Below are 6,000 nucleotides of genomic sequence, written 5' to 3'. Positions count from 1 at the left end.
GGCTTGGCAAATTTGTGTAGTTTCTCAGTTAGTCCTAGAAAGGCCTTCTCATCGGTTAATTAGAGACGTGTATTCAGGCTTGTACGAGAGGGAGCCGCGTACTCTCCGGAAAGCATAGAGGTAATGCACTGATTCTGAGTCACACAATCTTCGCACGTCTGTTAACTTGCGTGGCAGCCTATGTGGTAGTATCTCGTGACGGCGTACTCCTCTCATCCACCGGGCACCATGCAGTCTGGAAACATTGGCCACCTCAGTTCACGTACCTGATTCTGACTGATATACATGATGACCGCTGTTGCATGAGCCTCAAACTTATGGGCATATTTCTTGCTATACTTTTTTATGGTCAACGCTGCGTAGCAGAGAGTATCTTGCGCAGATTAAAACGGTCATTGAACCAGTGGGTGCTAATCTTGAGCATCTTTTTGTGCAAGAGAAAATCGAATTGCATGCCATGTCTTATTAGTTTTTATTCCACCTGTGATGTCACGTTAAACTTGAGCGTTGTGTGATGTTTGAAATTCCGCGAAAGATCTCGTTGTTGTGACATCGTGAGGTTTTGGGTGCCGCTTTTCCAGGACAATGTCAACAGGTTTTGTGGTCGATGAGACATTTGATGCTTTCGTCTTTATAAACACGTTTCACTTCTGTCGGTTATGCGGTGTCTTTGTATAATTAGATGATTTAGGATACGTATGAACAAAGGGATAGGGCAGTTAAAAGGATACTATCCCTTGTGATGCCAGAAAGTTATGATCATCGATCTGTGCCACTGAACGGAGACCGTGTAAAATGTTTTGTAGTGAAGATCAAGCTATCAACTCCTTTCACAGCTCTGAGTTCTGGGGTTGTACTGCATACCAGCACGTATTGTAATACCCTTTTTTGACAATAAGCTTGGATTGATTGATTGATTGATTGATTGATTGATTGATTGATTGGCTGATTGATTGGGGACATACTTTTTTAAAATATCGAACTGTTCCTTTCGCCGGGAGAGAAGGGCTGAAAAATAATAAAATGCCACAGAAGTTCTGAAGTTACATGAGGCTGACGAAGGCTTTTCGCGCAGTTTGGACATAACTGTGTCATGTTTTTCGTGGGGTTTAAGCTCAGCATACCATCACTGTGCTTTCTTCTTTCTTTACCGACGCACTGTCCTGTGTCCTTTCCGTGACCTCTTCTTTGCCGACGTCAGGTAGTAGAGATATAGATTTTACACCTTACAGACACTAACCACTAGCGAATGTTTTTCCCAATGGGCTTTTCCCTTAACCATAATTTGTTGCTCGGTTTATTTGCTTGCAGAAGGCGCATTTCACTCCATCCTGTGCAACAAAAACATCTTGTGCCATGAGACCCTTTCACAGTGTTACCTTTGGACCACTAAAATTCTAAAAAAAGAATATTTCCTTTCTCAACCGCAACTGGCGTAAATGAGGAGTTAAGTCTTCCTTCGCTAACAGCCACGCCACCTGCTAGAGCTCGGTGCTTTCCGAGCGAGCTGGAGAGACATAACTTCACGCTGTCCTCGTGAGAACGGCGAAACACGAACCTTGACCCACTTTCTTTTTTTCATCGTTCGCTTGTTCAATGCAACCCCGGTTCTCGTTCTCGTCGCTTTTTGATAATTGCGGACGAAGTTACGTGCAGGACAAGAGAGCGTTTTCATAAACCGCGTAAGCTTAGCGCGTGACTATACGATAAAAAAAAAAAAAAAGAAGAAAACACAATAAACCGATGAAGCTTGCGCGGCACAGCAGCGGGCGAGCGCAGGCTGCGGCAGCTCATAATTAGAGTTTATAAAGACACAGACCCTCTCGCTGTTTCCGTATTCTCTCTCGCTTTACTTTCAGGCGCGTTGCTGAGTCCTCGGTACATATCGGGTTACTCTCGCGGAGTTTTCGTCCAGTGAGGGCAGCCAGAGTCCCGTGCTAACAGAGGCGCGTTCCGGTCTGGTAAATTACGAAAGCAGGTTGTAGATAGTTAACGAGTTTTCGCATTACTCTTTATGCCTAGATTGTTTACCTGTTCCATTCTGCATACCAGTGCCAGCGAATCAAAGAACGCAACTCTGGCCCTTATTTCCTGTTGTGTTTGACCTTATCGTGATGGGCTGGAGAATAATTAGTTCCCAACTAGTCCGACAACTACCCGTACAGTTAACTCTCTTGAATGATAAATGATTCACGAGAGTGAGTGCTCGAAAACAAACACGGGGTGCGCATATGATCCGCTTAGTCACTCTCGTGCAGTCCATATTGCCCAGCGCCTTTGCTTTGTTGCCAGGCGCATCCATTGCATGGCAAGTGTAGGCATTATGGGTTGCCGAAGGCATTCCCGTAAACGAGCTTTTATGGCACGGTACGTGTTCATAAACATTTCAGCACCGAATCGTCGGGCATGGCTCGTAAAACAAACAAACAAACAAACAAACAAACAAACAAACAAACAAACAAACAAACAAACAAACAAACAAACAAACAAACAAACAAACAAACAAACAAACAAAAAACACTAAGTTACCCTAAGCACTTTTAACCGGAGCATTATTCTTTATGCGCAGTGTCCGTGCGTTCTGGAATGGTCTGTGCCGTGTACGTGAGTCATGTACGCGTCGCGTCGCACAGTTACGCGTTAAGCCTATGCTAGATTATCGCTATGCGAGCTTGCCCGCCGTTGCGAGTAGGGTTAGTATGGCGGCTGCACACTCGCGCAAACAGGATTGTGTTCGATCGGTGCAACGTTACTAGGTTCGATCTGGCTTCTGTGCAGATATATACGAGACTAAAAGCTGAGATTAGGAGATATATTTTTTATCAACGTGATATAATTCTGCTTTCTTTGTACGCCTGTGCAACTCACTTCCGGGCGCCGCAGAAGCGTAAGTTATGATTAAAAAAAAAAATTCCCTATTAACTTGATCTTCCTCGGTAGGTGGAGCGATGTCAGCGTAATATATCATTAATGTTTAAAATTTATATGTGAAAAGAAATTGCAGTCATTTCACGAGTTAAAGGCTCTTCACGGGATCAGAAAGGCATCGAAAACGTACGATTGTCCATAGCAATGGGGTTTCTTGATAGACACGTAGAACATATGTTGATTGTCGATTGTACATTACCAGTGATTACGTTTTTTTTTGTCGCTTTCTCGAATTCAGTCTGGTATTCAATACCTGTTCGTTCATCTAAAGTATATAATGTTGGGTTGATTTTCAAGTTAATGATTCTACTGGGCCATATTTTTCAAACCACCGCAATATCTCGACAGGCCAACCTTATTTTAAGGTTAAATGTGATTTGGCATATATTAGTATTATTATTGAGCAGGTTTTGCCCCATGAGCCATAATTTTTGTTATTGAGTGATTAAGTTGAAAACAGTTGCATGGTATTCAAAATATTATCCTATTTCTCCCAGGGAGTCATCGTATATGCGTCTTCAAAACTGTGCCAATCAGAGACCTGTTCTGTATGCCTTATGGGAGAACGAAGGCAGCCTTTGCCACAAACCAGCTGTGCAGCACTTACCTCGTGTCATTGATGCTATAGACCCCCCCCCCCCCCCCCCCCTCGCCCCCCTCCTCCCCTCATAAAAAAGAAAAGAAAATACCCGACTGATATGGGCTTCGCGTTCTGCGAGCTGCTCTTCGATGTCATGCGATGTTGATGCTTTCAACAGCTGGCCTTCATTATTTGAACAACTGCATGTAGCTGTTATGACTGCATGCAGCCACCTATGCCGGCAGTGCATCGGCAGGGGTGGAAGCCCTAATGAAAAGGGACGGCGCTCCTGGAATAGAGGGCGGGAATGTATTTCGTTCCACATCGTTGCCATTACTGTGATACCAGATGAGGTGTTGTTTGGCTCGTCTCTCGACCTGCGTTCCTTTCGCCAGGATGACCTCTCCGTCCTTTGCGGACATTGCTTTCGCCACACATCATTTTATTGCGATAGCAATACTGCGCCAGATTTCGACCCGTCGCGTCTTCCCGAGAAGGGCCACGTTCGACCTTGAACTGCCGAGAAGAAGAAGAAGGAGAAGAAGGAGAAGAAGGAGAAGAAGGAGGAGAAGGAGGAGAAGGAGAAGAAGGAGAATAAGAAGAAGAACGCTCGGTCATCGCGGCAGCTAATGCTTTCGCTCCACATTCGGTTCAGCAACATTAACTCCTCTCATTTGTATGTGGGCTGGTACCTTATGCTTTCGCCTCATACTCTTAAAGGATGAGCTTAACTGTCCCCAATTATGTAGCACCTTACACTAATAGGGCGTGATAGTGTCAAGCAAAAGAAGCTTCCGCCATTGCTATCGCAATTCAACTAGGGTTAATCAGAGTTAACCAGAGTTAAACCACAACTAATTTTTTTTCATTGCGTCACCGATTCCTTTCCACGAGTTCAGATAACGTATTTTGTGTTCAAAAGCATGGCTGAAATACTGTTTCTTTACAATGAAGAGAAAAAAATTGTGAAAATTACGAGTGCAAATAGGTGCGCGAAAGTGCTTGTGCATAGTTTTGGTTTTGTTTGTTTGTTTACCACCAAACTAGAAGGTGTTTGCAATGAGGCCCAATTTTTTGAGAGCTCCTTAAGAGGAGGGAAGCTATATGGGACTTGGACGATACTCACTATGGGGAGCGCAGGCCCGAAAAGACGCTGGGGAAGAGCTTGTTTACGGTGATGCATACCTGATTCCTTATGTCTGCTGCGCCTGCGATACTGTAGTCCTGTATATTGGAAATCTATTTCGTTGATGATATATATCATGAGGTTGCTTTCACGGAGCCAAGTAAATTGCCTGCTATTGGGCGACGCCGCTTGGGCATCGTCTTGGTGATGCTTTACCCCGTGGTCGTTGGGTCGCGTCTGGTGCGTGCGCCGATGGTTACGTAACCAGTGCTTATAACTGCCACTTTTTTAAGGTGCTGAAGCAATCGCATCTGCATGAGAAGAAGGATATGTACCGAAAGGACAAGTTTAGGTAATAAATTAAATTCGGGATTCTTAGTACACATGCAGTAACCATGTGTTTTCTAGTCGTCGCCAAAATGGCCTAGCTGTCTAGGATGATTGCTGTCTCAGTCGTGGTGGACGCATCCACCATGTTCTCAGGGAAAGGGGTATGGGAGAAAAAGAAGGCGAAACGAGAAAGGGGAATGCAGGAAAGGACCAGCGGAGGAAGAGGTACGCTGCTGAATAATGAGAGAGAGAGAGAGAGAGAGAGTAAAACACATGACAAAGGCGCAGGAATGCAATCGGTTTTTTTTTTTTTTTTTCAGGAAACAAGTGTAAAAAAAAAGTATGTCACATGAGAAGTGAGTGCAACAACAGTTTAAAAATAAAAATTGCATGTCACCCAATTTGGCTGGAAACTAATTGCACGCACATGCTTTTCTATCTTCCCTTTTTACTTTGCTTTGTGCCCGCTTTGCCTTTTTCATCATAATGAACAGATTCCAACTCACTTAACCACCAGCAGCGTCGCTGAGCACGAAATGAGGCATGTGGCTGTGTAAAGGGCACTTTTCCCAGGTCGCGTGGTTTCAGCTGCGTGACGTGTTTCGCGGCGACAGTTACATTGGGGCACCGCCGTGACTTTCATCTGTTGTTTTCGCACGGCCCCCCAGAACTGCGATATAAGCAATCTCGGTTTTCACTAAGACAGTTGACGAAAAGGTAATGTTATCTGAGGGTTAGGCCTGTATGTGTGCAAAGGTTTCTTCGTTTTTCTTGGTGTAGTTGGGTAGGAGGGTGCATATAGTGATGCAACGTTGTGGCGCTGTAATGTTTGAGTGGCAGGAATGCCCTGTAATGCAAGCGCAAAGCTGGGCATTTGAAAGAAGAAGAAGAAAAAAAGTAAACATGCCTAGGTTTTACTAGATCCAATTCTGAAAGAAACAAGAAAGCAGAACTAGCTTTTTCGTTCATGTGGGAGGGGAGATGATGAGAATGAGAGTTGCCACTAATCTATTAAGTAAACCACTGAACTCGCGCT

At 44.5% G+C, this 6,000-nt stretch overlaps 1 protein-coding gene across 4 annotated transcripts in view; it reads left to right on the top strand.

Annotated features, from left to right (window-relative positions):
* Rph (Rabphilin) overlaps positions 1-6,000 on the top strand; it is a 123,893-nt gene that overhangs the window by 38,905 nt on the left and 78,988 nt on the right. The gene's annotated exons all lie outside the window — the stretch shown is intronic.

This window comes from Amblyomma maculatum, chromosome 3 (genome assembly GCF_055883805.1).
Source record: "Amblyomma maculatum isolate TAMU_Amacu chromosome 3, ASM5588380v1, whole genome shotgun sequence".
Classification (NCBI taxonomy): domain Eukaryota; kingdom Metazoa; phylum Arthropoda; class Arachnida; order Ixodida; family Ixodidae; genus Amblyomma; species Amblyomma maculatum.
Note: the sequence above shows the minus strand (reverse complement) of the source record. Positions and strands in the feature narration are given on the sequence as shown.